Here is a 14569-nt window from a genome sequence, read left to right as displayed (position 1 = left end):
AATTCAATTATAATTATATTTTGCGTGCCTGACAGATTTGAACTATCGCGGGGAAACCCCATGTACTTAGCATGCACACGACTTAGCCACTCGGCCAAAGCGACACATGTCCTTTATAGTAGAGGTCTAAGCTACACAAAAATTTGAAAGTCAAACTTTCTCTAATATATTTAAGAAAAAATAAAAGAAAAAAAAAACAAATATCTAATTAATTCGACATTAAAATTTTAGATATTTAAGAAAAAATAAAAGAAAAAAAAACAAATATCTAATTAATTCGACATTAAAATTTTAGTTCATGTCACCTACGAGATTGGAAACTCTGGGAAACCCCATGTACTTAGCAAGCACAGGCCTTAACCACTCGGCCAAAACAACACATGTCCCTTGTAGTAGAAGTCTATGCCTAATTAACTCGGCATTAAAATTTTATTTCACGTCGCCTGAGAGATTCGAACTCTCGCGGGGAAACCCCATGTACTTAGCAGGCACACGCCTTAACCACTCGGCCAAAGCAACACATGTCTTTTGTAGTAGAGATCTAAGGTATACAAAAATTTGAAAGTTAAACTTTTTCTAATAGATTTTGAAAAAAAATTAAAGAAAAAAAAAATACAAATATCTTATTAACTCGGCATTAAAATTTTATTTCACGTCGTCTGAGAGATTCAAACTCTCGCAGGGAAACCCCATGTACTTAGCAGGCACACGCCTTAACCACTCGGCAAAAGAGACATGTTCTTTGTAGCAGAGGTTTAAGCTATACAAAAATTTGAAAGTCAAACTTTCTCTAATACATTTTCAAAAACAATAAAAGAACAAAAATTACTTACTATGACTCAAACACAAGTAATTGTCAAAATTAGTGCAACACTCAAACACAAGTAATTGTCAAAATTAGTGCAACTTATTGTTAGATGGAATTAGTCAACTTGTTAAGCCATTCATCCTTAGTAGGAGGAATAGTTTATTTGAGTATAGTTTTTGTAGGAGCTATTTATAGGATTTATTTTTGTTTAAATAGGAGCCTTCCGCCTTATTAAAACACAAGCCACAGTAAACCGTTTATTATTTCAGTTGTTCCTGTATTATCTTCTTTGAGTAATAATAATTTCATATTTATTCCCACCTTTGAGCGTGAGATATTGTGACCGTTGGTATCAGAGCCAAGTTGGTACGGTTTGATATTATTACTCAACGAGATGAATGGTGGAGGTGCTTCTATGGGTGTAGCTATGGAAAAGATTGTTGTCAATAACTATAGTTATTGGAAGTTATGCATGGAAGCTTATCTACAAGGGCAAGATTTGTGGGATTTAATTGAAGGTGATGACACAGAAATTTCAGCAGATACTCCACAAAATGCAAAATTACGCCAACAATGGAAGATCAAATGTGGAAAAGCCTTATTTACCTTGCGAACTTTGATAAGCAAGGAGTATATTGATAATGTTCGTGATTTAAAGTCACCCAAGCAAGTGTGGGAAACCCTTCAAAAGTTGTTCACTAAGAAAAATATATCTCGATTGCAATTTCTAGAGAATGAACTAGCTGTGGTAACTCAAAGTAATTTTTCTATTGAAAAATCTATGTTCTGAAATTTCAGAATTAGATGCTGAGGAGCCAGTGAGTGATGTTCGATTACGGCGTTATTGTAACGACCCAAATAAAAGAATAATAATAATAATAATAATAATAATAATAATTATTAAATAATTAAAATAATATTTTCCTAAACTACTCTCCACTAACCCCTTCTTCTCCCAACTATCTCTCTTCAACCAACTTATCAGTCAAAATCCCAAATCAGAATACAGGATTCATTCATGGGTGGTTCCTACAATGAAAAAAAAATGAAAAAAAGAAAAAATACCAACAACCAGAATTACAACGGAAGCCAGAGATTTAATTATTGGAGAGAGATCTTGCTTTCTGGTAAGTCATATTTCAGATCTCTTATTCATTTATCCTATCGATTTCCTTTTCCTTTGTTTAATTATTCAGAACCAGATCTTTCTTTGTGTGCATCTATTTAGATTTTGGTTATCAGGTTATAGAAAATTAACTATAACTGAGGATAATATATCTGTCAATAAAATAAAAAAGAATAGAGAAAAAGATGGAAGATAAAGAGAAAAGACAAAAAAAATTATATATATAGATAGGAGGCCAAATACGGTAAACAAAATCGAAAGGAAAGAGAGACAGGAAGAAATGCAGAGACAGAACTAAAAGAGAGAGTAGAGAGAAGACCTACAGAGAAAAAAACAAAATCAAAAGGAAAGAGAGACAGGAAGAAATGCAGAGACAGAACTAAAAGAGAGAGTACAGAGAAAAAAACAAAAAAACAAAATCAAAAGGAAAGAGAGACTGGAAGACAGGAAGAAATGCAGAGACAGAACTAAAAGAGAGAGTACAAAAGAGAGAGTACAGATAAAAAAAACAAAATCAAAAGGAAAGAGAGACAGGAAGACAGGAAGAAATGCAGAGACAGAACTAAAAGAGAGAGTACAGAGAAGACCTACAGAGAAAAAAAACAAAATCAAAAGGAAAGAGAGACCTACAGAGAAAAAAAAACAAAATCAAAACAGGAAAAAATGCAAAGACAGAACTAAAAGAGAGAGTACATAGAAGACCTACCGAGAAAAAAAAAACAAAATCAAAAGGAAAGAGAGATAAGAAGAAATGCAAAGACAGAACTGAAAGAGAGAGTACAGAGAAGACATACAGAGGAAAAAAATAATAAGGAGAGCAGGATAGAAATAAAAGAGAAAATACTCTGAAAATACAGAGAAAATACAGAGAAGCCAAAATACAAAATCAAAAGAAAAAAAATACAGAGAGAGAAAAATAGAAGGGAAGAGTGGAGTAAGAATCGATTATAACGTTCCAAGACTTTATCCATGCAAAGTCTTTAATGCTCGCATGAAGTTTAGCACATGAACCATTGTAAGAGTTAGAGAATTGAACATGAAATTGATGTCATGGATTCATATAGGTTGGCTTGGATGCAAAGGGAAAAATCGAACTTTCATTAAGGATAAATTGGTGACACCCGTATAAGCTAACCGGGTAAGTGACCTTACTATAGGATAGGCTAAATAATTGTATGAGTTATGATGATGTGTGGATTATGATGCTTGATGATATGTGCAGTATATACATATTTTGTTGAGTGACGCTTGATATGTTTGACGCACGTTGTGGCATTATGATGAGCATGATGATTGCATGATTTTTACCTTAATATGATGATGTTTTCCATATTGAGCATGCTAGATGATGATGAGTGCCATATTGCATCATGTCGTTAGATCGACATAGGACACAACCCTAAGAGCATGAAAATGATATTTATATAAATATCCACGAGTATGCGTTACCTAGAGTAACAAAGAGATGAGACTAGAGGGTTGTGTCAGAAGAGACATTACGATGGATTTAGAGGGACCTCATGCATTTTGTATGTTCATAAGCATAAGGCTACTTCCCCTAGAGATGATGAGTGCGGACGCACACCTTATGATGAGCGCGAATGCGCACAGGTGCGAAAGCACACAGATGAGAGTGTTCATGAGGCGCATGACACTATGGGGTTCCGCTGACCTCAAGACGTTGCTACAGATTAGCTTGACCAGAGGGTCCAGGGGGTGTGCGAGCGCCCTGGGGACTCACACTCGCACGTGTGAGTCGTGTGTAGGGAAGTACTACACATCCAATTTGTCCGAGACTGGAAGCCACCCCTAAGATGATTAGAGATAGGTCCCTAAATCATGATTGCATGTGTTTGCATTTGCATGGCCCCCTATAGTGAGGCCACTTACTGAGTATTCTTTGAAATACTCAGGTCGTGTGCCACATCATTTTTCAGGTAAAGGCAAGGCGTACTTGTACGGAGGACAGCGGCATCGCGAGCAGAGACTGTGGCACGTGCATAGGGTAGATTCATATTTAAATTTCTAGTCTTAAGTTAGAATAGGTTGTTTTGCATTTCACCGTTTTAAATTATTTTGTATTTGTTTTTGTTTTCTCTAAATTTCAGTATTTCATATTTAAACACGTAAGACCATGGCTGTGTTTTCTAGAGAAGAAGTTGTTTTAAACGTTTTTTTGAAGTTTACGTTATCAACTATGTTCATGTAAGAGTTATATTTCCGCATTATAGATGAGCATGAGACGTTAGTAGCGACTCTAAGTATGTGGAAATTTAGGGTCGTTACAGTTATCTTATTCGTGGATTACGAAAAGAATTTATGCCTTTTGTTTCCTCAATACAAGGGTGGGCAAATCAGCCTACGGTAATTGAACTGGAGAATCTTCTTTCAAATGAGGGAGCCTTGGTTAAGCAAATGACCAGCGGCAACGAGTTTTCCCCAAAGTCAGAAGATGAGTTGTATGTCAAAGATCAAAGGAGAAAATTTTCATTTAAAGCCTTCATCAAGTAATGTGAATCAATTCAAAAGTGAGCTGTCGTCAAAGAAGCCATTTAAAGCTTGCTACAGGTGTGGAAAACCTGGCCATTTTAAACAAGATTGTCAGGTGAAAGTGGTGTGTCATCGTTGCGGAAAGCCAGGCCATATTAAGCCAAATTGTCGAGTCAAAATGCAAGAATCAAAAGCAAATGTTGTACACGTAAGAAAAAATTCTTCAGATCCAATTTGGGAATACTGCTTAACCACTGAGGTTCTTGACCAACCAACAAACGTTGTACATCAAGATGATGTTTCTACAAAAGATGCCAATTATGCCGCCCCTAGTGACCCTTTTGTTTATTTCACGACCTTGGATTTGGGATTCAACGAAAATGATGATTTTGAGCTAACCTTTGGCGATTTTGACCGTCTTTTCCTTCCCTATGAGGTTGACGATTTCCTCATCTCCGAAGATTTGGATCAAACTACGATTTCCTCATCTCTGGGAATTGGAATAAGGTGTAATTTTAAGGATACTAAAGAAGTTTGGTAGTCATGGGAGTTTGATCCAACGAATTGGTAGTTTGATCCAAATCTTCGGAGATGAGGAAATCGTCAGCCTCATAGGGAAGGAAAAGACCGTCAAGATCGCCAAAGGTTAGCTCGAAATCATCATTTTCATCGAATCCCAAGTCCAAGGCAACTAAATTAATATTTAAAAACAAATTATAAAATGATTTCCATATTAACATTTTATTTTTATTAATTTTTTTTAATAAATTATTCGAACAACTCCAATCAACCTAATATGAATATTTTATGATTAACTTAAGCGGAATTCATTATTTGATTGGAATTTTTTACCATCTAAATAATTAAATTAGGAACCTATTCAACAAAAATATTTATTTGTTTAGTTTTTGATATTTCTATATTGATTTGATTAAAATTTAATGAGTTGAATATGAGCGGAAGAGAATAACTCAAAATTATTATTATTATTTTTTTTTATATTTTTGTTAAAATTTTTCTTTTATATTTTTTTCTTTTTTAAGAAATTTTCAAAAATTATTTTTAAATCGAAGTGAAATATGACCTACAATTTTATTTTTCAAAAAATAAAATGAATAAAAAAAGTATATAGATTGTTATTGAATAAAATTATAATAAAGTATTTATAAAAATCAAACTATTTAATATAAAGATTATGGAAATTTTACAATTATTGGGGAAATATTTTTTTAATAAACGAATATAGAGGGCATATATGGAAACATTTTGCACATTCAAAACAAAAAGATTAAAATTATAAAAGAAGATGAAAATTATAAAAATGTATAACTACATACATATATATGTGTGATGCATATATATGTATATGTATGTGTGTATCTATGCATGTAGATATGTATCTATTATATATGTGTGTGTGTGTTGTGTGATACATACATATATAAGCATAGGGTGAGGCACGACCATATAGTGATCCATGCATGCCATGGTGAAGCACGACCATATAGTGATCCATGCATGTCATGGTGATGCACGACCTCCGTTTGAGTGGCACTGATGGCCTGTGGACGTTATGATCTTGATAATATCTGTGTGCATACATACTAAATAATAGATGACAATTCTAAAGTAGGACCACAACATCATGCCATACACTCGTTTCTCCCATCTCATAATATATCCATATGGTCTTTGGTCCTATAACGACCGTTCTTCGACACATCGAATCACGAATCGCTACATGGACTCTAGGATAAAAAGCCTTACAACATTTTCATTTTATAAAACAGGAGACACAATAAAATTTATGTTATCTGATTAGCATTAAAAATCCAAATAGTTCCAAAACATAACGGGATCCCGGAAACACAACAAAAGAAAAACAGTTACAAAATAGCATAAGTTTTCCCAAAATAAACATCAAAATGGCATTAAAACGACATGGACAAAGAGGACTCGATCTAAGGGTCTCCACTGTAGCCGCACGGCTCCACACATTCCCGCCTCCGACATTGGTCTACTTAGCACCTGAAAAATAGCAACAACATGGGATGAGTATAAAAATACTCAGTAAGCAACCTACTTGTAGTCTCTTATCGGACTTAATCCTATACACGGAAACTTTGACTATATGCTCGAATCTATCTCTAGCAAAGACTACTATGGGGTCTTCATGGTCTCAAAAGAAGACCCCATGGATTTTCATTGATATGGATTTTCTTCCATACCTAAATATCTAATGAGCTTAAATCAGTGGATTTTCCCTAGTGGTGTCTGGCCTTAACTACCTGTTCCTGAGAATCAGTAACTACCTGTCACTACGCCTCGCCGGGCTGGGTCAGTAAACTACCTGTCTTACACCCCGGTCGGGTTTAGATCAGTAAAAGGCCATGGGTCCCCCACTAGGCACCCCTGACGTGGTACTACAGCATGATACTTACTAAGGCCATCCATATCTACAATAGATGACAACTAAAAGACGGTAACCCATAGTCTACGAAATTCATAATTCACACTATTTAGCACATAGCAAAATAGTCCAATTCACACATGGGCAATAAAGGGGCTATCCACACCCCAAAACAAAACAGCACAAAGTATCAAGGCTCACATCGTACTTATCATGCAAATCAAGAAATAACAATCTATCTCGACTTCCTTGGAAGCACATAAACCCAAACGCTTATCAGAGAAATTCACAATAATGCATGCGGAAGCTATATAACCCTAACTATAATCAAGGTATAAACACTCACGTTATCGAAGTACCATAAATGAAACTAATGTTAACCAAACTCCTAAGTATAATACTAGATCATTTGCCCATAATCCAAACCGACTCCTACAAGCATTTCTTAGAACTTGCTCCATGCGGTTACTTACTTGTTGTAGACTTTTCGAGCTTGTTTCGGGTCTTCAACAAATTTCCAATTCGTTCAAAGATCTACAATTAGGTCCTACATTTTGAAACTATATCAAAACTATAGAAGTTGAGTAGGATTCGAGTTAAAAATAGTCCAAATATACGAGCATTGGCCTCGGAACCGAGGGTCATGCATACCTTCGAGCCTAGTTTTGGGTAGTGGATCAGAATCTGCTAATTGGGTCGGGTCGGGTCCAACGGTTCGTTAAATCCAACGCTCAGCTCCTTCTTTCCAGCGACCTTCCTTTCCTTCTTCAGCTTCTACGACTCTTACCAATGTTCCCTTTTCTTTTTTTTTTCCTTCTTATTTCAAAAACAGCTTCAACAAGATTTAAAGAGAAGATTTTGGGTAGGTGGCAGACCTACCCACTTGCCTTTTCATATTTCTGCCTCATTTTCTGTCTTTTCATATATATATATATATATATTTTAATTAGTACAGCCGGCTTTTCTTCATTTAATGCCAACTGTACGAGTTATTACAATCTTCCCCCTTAAGAACTTTCGTCCCCGAAAGTTCCTAATCCCAGAACAATATAGGGTACTTGGCCCTCATCTCGCTCGCTAACTCCCAGGTTGCTTCCTCGACGCGATGGTTCTTCCACACCACTTTGACCAGTAAAATCTCCTTGTTTCTAAGCTTCTGTACTTTCGTAGCTACGATCCCGATGGGCTCCTCCTCGTAACTTAAATCCCTTTGCAAGGGAAGGTTTGCATACTCTATCACATGAGAAGGATCTGGGGTATACTTACGCAGCATAGACACGTGGAACACGTTGTGTACGGCAGCTAGAGCAGGTGGCAAGGCTAGTCTGTACGCTACAGGCCCAACTCTCTCCAGGATGTCGAAAGGACCGATAAATCTTGGACTCAACTTGCCCTTCTTCCCAAACCTCATCACCCCTCTCATGGGTGCAACTTTTAGGAAGATGTGATCTCCAACGGCGAACTCTAAGCCCTTACGACGTGTGTCTGCATAACTTTTTTGTCGGCTCTGAGCAGTCTGAATTCGTACTCTGATTTTTTGCACGACGTCATTAGTTAGTTGCACTAACTCTGGCCCTAACAATTGCCGCTTCCCCACTTCCTCCCAGAAAATTGGGGACCGACATCTTCGCCCGTACAGGGCCTCAAAAGGTGCCATCTGAATGGTTGCCTGGTAACTGTTATTATATGCAAATTCCATAAGGTGAAGGTATTCGTCCCAACTGCAGGCGAAATCAACCACGCATGCCCGCAACATGTCTTCTAGAACCTGATTCAATCTCTCTGTTTGGCCATCAGTTTGCGGGTGGAACGCTGTACTGAATTTGAGTTGGCTCCCCATTGCCTTCTGCAAACTTTTCCAAAAGTGGGAGGTAAAACGTGCATCGCTGTCTAACACAATGGAGACCGGAATCCCATGTAGTCTGACAATTTGTTCCAAATACAACTTTGCCCACTTATCCACCGTATAGGTAGCCTTACCTGGAATGAAGTTGGCGGATTTCGTCAACCTATCTATAATCACCCAACTGTGTATCCCTTCGAGGTTTTGGGAAATCCTGATATGAAGTCCATGGCTATATCCTCCCACTTCCACTGTGGAATGTCTAGGGGTTGTAATAGGCCTGAGAGTTTTTGTATAGGAGCCTTCACCTGCTGGCACGTGAGACACTTACTAACTCTAAGGGCAACTTCTCGCTTCATCCCTTGCCACCAATAGCACTTCTTCAAGTCATGATACATCTTGGTACTACCAGGGTGTACTGAATATAGCGATTCATGGGCTTCAGTCAAGAGGTCCTCCTTGATCTGACTATCTGCAGGAACACATAACCGTCCCTGCCACAGTAGCCCTCCATCAGAAGACAGGGTGAAACCTTCTTCTCTCACTGCCTCATTCTGCTTACAAATTGAGTATAAGGGTTGTTTCTCTGAGCATTTATGATTCGCTGTCTTAAATCCGGCTGGACTCTAAGCTGACTCAATCTTTCAACTGCACCTCTTGTCACCACTTCTATTTCAACCGACGCCATATCCTCTTGCAACCTACACTCTCTTGTGACTAATACCGAAGAGTGAGCTGTTTTCCTGCTTAGTGTGTCAGCTACAACATTAGCCTTACCGGGGTGATATTATTTCAATGTCGTAGTCCTTGACTAACTCCAACCAACGCCTTTGCCTCATGTTGAGTTCCTTTTGAGTGAATAAGTATTTCAAGCTCTTGTGATCGGTGAAAATCTGTATACGCTCGCCACCATATCTTTAGAGCAAATACTATGGCAGCTAACTCCAGGTCATGCGTTGGGTAGTTTCTCTCGTAGTCCTTTAACTGTCTCGAAGCATAGGCTATGACCTTGCCATTCTGCATCAAAACGCAACCTAGGCCCTTCCCTGATGCGTCACTATAAATCACAAAGTTGCCTGAGCCATCTGGTACTGTAAGTACCGGCGCTGTAACCAATCGATGCTTAAGTTCACCAAAACTTTGCTCACTTGCACTATTCCACGAGAACACCTTCCCTTTCCTTGTTAGTTGAGTGAGGTTGGCGGCTATTTTGGAGAAATCTTGGATGAATCTTCTATAGTATCCAGCTAAACCTAAGAAGCTCCTTACTTCGATTGCCGAGGTAGGTCGGGGCCAATCTATAATTGCCTCGATTTTGGTTGGATCCACTGATATACCCTTTCCTGACACAACATGCCCCAAGAAGGTCACTTCCTGCAACCAGAATTCACATTTAGAAAACTTGGCATAAAGTCGATGTGCCCTTAGCCTTGACAACACTTGATGCAAGTGCACCCCGTGCTCCTCCTCGGTCTTGGAGTATATTAATATGTCGTCAACGAATACTATGAAAAATGTATCCAAGAAATCCTTAAACACCCTATTCATCATATCCATGAATGCTGCTGAAGCGTTCGTAAGTCCAAACGACATCACGGTAAACTCAAAATGACCATATCGGCTCCTAAAAGCTGTCTTGGGGATATCGACCTCCTTTATCCTCAACTGATGGTATCCCGATCGTAGGTCAATTTTTGAAAATACTGAAGCACCTTGCAATTGATCAAATAGATCGTCAATTCGAGGTAACGGGTATTTGTTTTTTATTGTTACTTTATTCAATTCCCTATAGTCAATGCACAATCTCAAGGTCCCATCCTTCTTCTTGACAAAAAGCACTGGGGCTCCCCATGGCGATACACTTGGTCTGATAAAACCCCGATCTAAGAGATCCTGCAATTGTTCCTTAAGTTCCTTCAACTCGACAGGAGCCATTCTATAAGGTGCCTTGGAGATTGAAGCTGTACCAGGTTCCAGTTCGATTGCAAAGTCCATGTCCCTGACTGGTGGTAACCCAGGCAGTTCATCTGGAAACACATCTTTAAACTCTTGTACTACCGGCACATTCATCATACTACGAGTATCTTTCCTTGAGTCCATTACGTTAGCCAATAAGGCCCAGGCTCCGTGGCCCATTATTTTTCTTGCCTTTAGAGTAGAGATAATCCTTGGAGTGCTTCGAGAATCCACCCCTTTAAATTTAAAGCTCTGTTCATTAGGTGGCCTAAAGATCACCTCTCTAGCCCTGCAATAGATAATTGCATGGTTCTCGGCTAACCAGTCCATGCCGAGGATCAGGTCAAAATCAGTCATGTTAAGAACGATTAACACCACCTCTAGAGGTCGTTCTGCTATTACTATTTGACTTGTTTGCACCCTCTCATTGGCTACTAAAATCTCCCCTGACGGCGTAGACACCGATAAACTGTATCCTAAAGGCTCTAGTCCTAACCGTGCATATCTAACAAAGGTAGTAGATATGAACGAGTGTGTGGATCCAGAGTCAAATAATACAAAAGCATGAAAGCCAAGTACTGGTAAGGTACCTATCACCACGGTGTCCATGTCATCCGCCCTCTTTCCTGTAGTTGCCCTAGCAGTACCGCGATTCTGCGCCATGCCCCCTCGGCCTCATTGCCCTGACCCTGACGCCCTGTTCTCCTCTTGGCGCCTTCGGTGAGGGCAATCAACCTTTTTATGACCACTCTTCCACAATAGAAACATGCGTCTGAACCTGCCCTACACTCCCCAGTATGTCTGGTGCCACAAGTAGGGCAAGTAGGCCTCTCAAGTCTGAGGGCCTCACTTCTAACACCCTGTTGTCTTTCTGTTGGAGGTGGTTTATGTGATCTTCCTCTGTTCAGGTGTCGTGATGTCCTATCAGAATGCTCGTTCCATTCCCGCTTACCTAGGAGGTTCCTTTGACCCCCAAATCTCCTAAGCATCTTTTGGAGCTGGGCGTCCATCATGGTGGCAGCATTTAGGGCGGCTGCATATGTAGTGGGTGTCACTGCCCCCACTGTTCCCTGGATTTCCTCTCGAAGACCTGCAATAAATCTTCGTATCCGTTTTTCCTCCGTATCGACCTGCTCTGGTGCAAATTGGAACAATCGGGTCAGCTCCAAATCGTACTCCTCAACCGTCCTATTTCCTTGCCTCAGGTTTAGGAAGGCGGCCTCATTTTGATACTGATTCACTTGTGGGTAGTACTTGTGGAAAAACGCCCTCTTCATTTCATGCCAACAGATTGGTTCCTCATCTTCCTCTCTACCCTTCAATGTCCTTTGAGCAGTTTTCCACCAAAAGTGTGCCTTGCTTTTGAGCATGTAGGAGGCACAGTTCACTTTCTGATCCTCAGGGCAATTCATATGCCCAAATATGGTTTCAATCGCTTTTACCCATGCTTCTGCAGCCATTGGATCAATTTCCTTCCCTTTGAAGGTCGGAGGGTCATGCTTCCTAAAGTCCCTGATGAATTTCTGCTCTCTAGTCATGCTAGCGAAATTCCCCCCTTGGTTGGCCCCAGCGGCCCGTATGAGCTCCTGAAGGGCCTCGTTGGAAATCAATACCAGGCCTAAAGGTGGGGCTCCTATCTGCCCCTGAGTCTGTACTGGCGGCGTTTGCACACGATCAGGTGACTGAACCGGCAACGTCTTTTCAAGAGCTGAGTCTTGGATAGGATCAGATTCCTCTGGAGCACTGGCTGCTCGCCCACCTCTCCCTCGTCCATTACTTCTAGTTATGGGTGCCATAATATCTACATCATCAATACGCAAGTTACAAGTTGATTATTTCAAGCCTTTAACCATAGCAGGTTCATGAATTAATGTCTCATCATAGAAACGTTAAACTATGATACGACTACAACTATGGACTACTGCTTGTAACTTACTATCTTGATTACCAAGTAGAGGAGGAAACGTGGTTACAAGCCAAGCTGCAGTGGACCCAACTGACACTCTAGATAAAGGAGGGTCTACAGGACCTAACAACCTAGGGCTCTGATACCAAACTGTAACGACCGTTCTTCGATACATAGAATCACAAATCGCTACGTGGACTCTAGGATAAAAAGCCTTACAACATTTTCATTTGATAAAACGGGAGACACAATAAAATTGATGTTATCTGATAAGCATTAAAAATCCAAATAGTTCCAAAACATAACGGGATCCGCGGAAACACAACAAAAGAAAAACAGTTACAAAATAGCATAAGTTTTCCCAAAATAAACATCAAAATGGCATTAAAACGACATGGACAAAGAGGACTCGATCTAAGGGTCTCCACTGTAGCCGCACGGCTCCACACATTCCCGCCTCCGACATTGGTCTACTTAGCACCTGAAAAGTAGCAACAACATGGGATGAGTATAAAAATACTCAGTAAGCGACCTACTTGTAGGCTCTTATCGGACTTAATCCTATACACGGAAACTTTGACTATATGATCGAATCTATCTCTAGCAAAGACTACTATGGTCTCAAAAGAAGACCCCATGGATTTTCATTGATATGGATTTTCTTCCATACCTAACTATCTAATGAGCTTAAATCAGTGGATTTTCCCTAGTGGTGTCTGGCCTTAACTACCTGTTCCTAAGAATCAGTAACTACCTGTCACTACGCTTCGCCGGGCTGGATCAGTAAACTACCTGTCTTACACCCCGGTCGGGTTTAGATCAGTAAAAGGCCATGGGTCCCCCACTAGGCACCCCTGACGTGGTACTACAGCATGATACTTACTAAGGCCATCCATATCTACAATAGATGACAACTAAAAGACGGTAACCCATAGTCTACGAAATTCATAATTCACACTATCTAGCACATAGAAAAATAGTCCAATTCACACATGGGCAATAAAGGGGCTATCCACACCCCAAAACAAAACAGCACAAAGTATCAAGGCTCACATCGTACTTATCATGCAAATCAAGAAATAACAATCTATCTCGACTTTCTTGGAAAGACAGAAACCCAAACGCTTATCAGAGAAATTCACAATAATGCATGCGGAAGCTATATAACCCTAACTATAATCAAGGTATAAACACTCATGTTATCGAAGTACCATAAATGAAACTAATGTTAACCAAACTCCTAAGTATAATACTAGATCATTTGCCCATAATCCAAACCGACTCCTACAAGCATTTCTTAGAACTTGCTCCATGCGGTTACTTACTTGTTGTAGACTTTTCGAGCTTGTTTCGGGTCTTCAACAAATTTCCAATTCGTTCAAAGATCTACAATTAGGTCCTACATTGAGAAACTATATCAAAACTATAGAAGTTGAGTAGGATTCGAGTTAAAAATAGTCCAAATATACGAGCATTGGCCTCGAAACCGAGGGTCATGCATACCTTCGAGACTAGTTTTGGGTAGTGGATCAGAATCTGCTAATTGGGTCGGGTCCAACGGTTCGTTAAATCCAACACTCAGCTCCTTCCTTCCAGCGACCTTCCTTTCCTTCTTCAGCTTCTAGACTCTTACCAATGTTCCCTTTTTTTTTTTCCTTCTTATTTCAAAAACAGCTTAAAAAAGATGAGAAGATTTTGGGTTGGTGGCAGACCTACCCACTTGCCTTTTCATATTTCTGCCTCATTTTCTGTCTTTTCATATATTTTTTTTTTAATTAGTACAACTGGCTTTTTTTTTTAATTAGTACAGCGTGCATATCTAACAAAGGTAGTAGATATGAACGGAATTGTATATGACCTATAATTTTATTTTTCAAAAAGAAAAAAAAAAGTATATCATTTTTTATCAAATAAAATTATAATAAAGTATTTATAATAATCAGACTATTAGTTGTTATTTAATGTAGAAATCTTCCAAATTTTACAATTATTTGGAAAATATTTTTTTTAATAAACGGAGGGAATATATG

The 14569-nt window shown here is 39.1% G+C and overlaps 2 long non-coding RNA genes and 1 other non-coding gene across 3 annotated transcripts; all 3 read right to left on the bottom strand.

The window, feature by feature from the left end:
- Nucleotides 1–437: 437 nt before the first annotated feature.
- Nucleotides 438–519, bottom strand: TRNAS-GCU (transfer RNA serine (anticodon GCU)). The gene has a single exon. It is a non-coding gene; the product is annotated as a tRNA-Ser (tRNA).
- Nucleotides 520–6252: 5733 nt separating this feature from the next.
- On the bottom strand, nucleotides 6253–7599 carry LOC111784228 (uncharacterized). The gene is made up of 3 exons (XR_015414754.1): nucleotides 7486–7599; nucleotides 7308–7381; nucleotides 6253–6452 (listed from the first exon to the last, which is right to left on the bottom strand). It is a non-coding gene; the product is annotated as an uncharacterized LOC111784228 (long non-coding RNA).
- A 5193-nt stretch (nucleotides 7600–12792) lies between these two features.
- Nucleotides 12793–14094, bottom strand: LOC147786260 (uncharacterized). The gene is made up of 3 exons (XR_015414751.1): nucleotides 14043–14094; nucleotides 13865–13938; nucleotides 12793–13020 (listed from the first exon to the last, which is right to left on the bottom strand). It is a non-coding gene; the product is annotated as an uncharacterized LOC147786260 (long non-coding RNA).
- Nucleotides 14095–14569: the final 475 nt, after the last annotated feature.

This window comes from Cucurbita pepo, unplaced genomic scaffold (assembly GCF_057944985.1).
Source record: "Cucurbita pepo subsp. pepo isolate OVF unplaced genomic scaffold, ASM5794498v1 scafford_3, whole genome shotgun sequence".
Classification (NCBI taxonomy): Eukaryota; Viridiplantae; Streptophyta; class Magnoliopsida; order Cucurbitales; family Cucurbitaceae; genus Cucurbita; species Cucurbita pepo.
The sequence above is the reverse complement of the archived record's forward strand: the minus strand, read 5'-3'. Positions and strand labels throughout refer to the sequence as shown.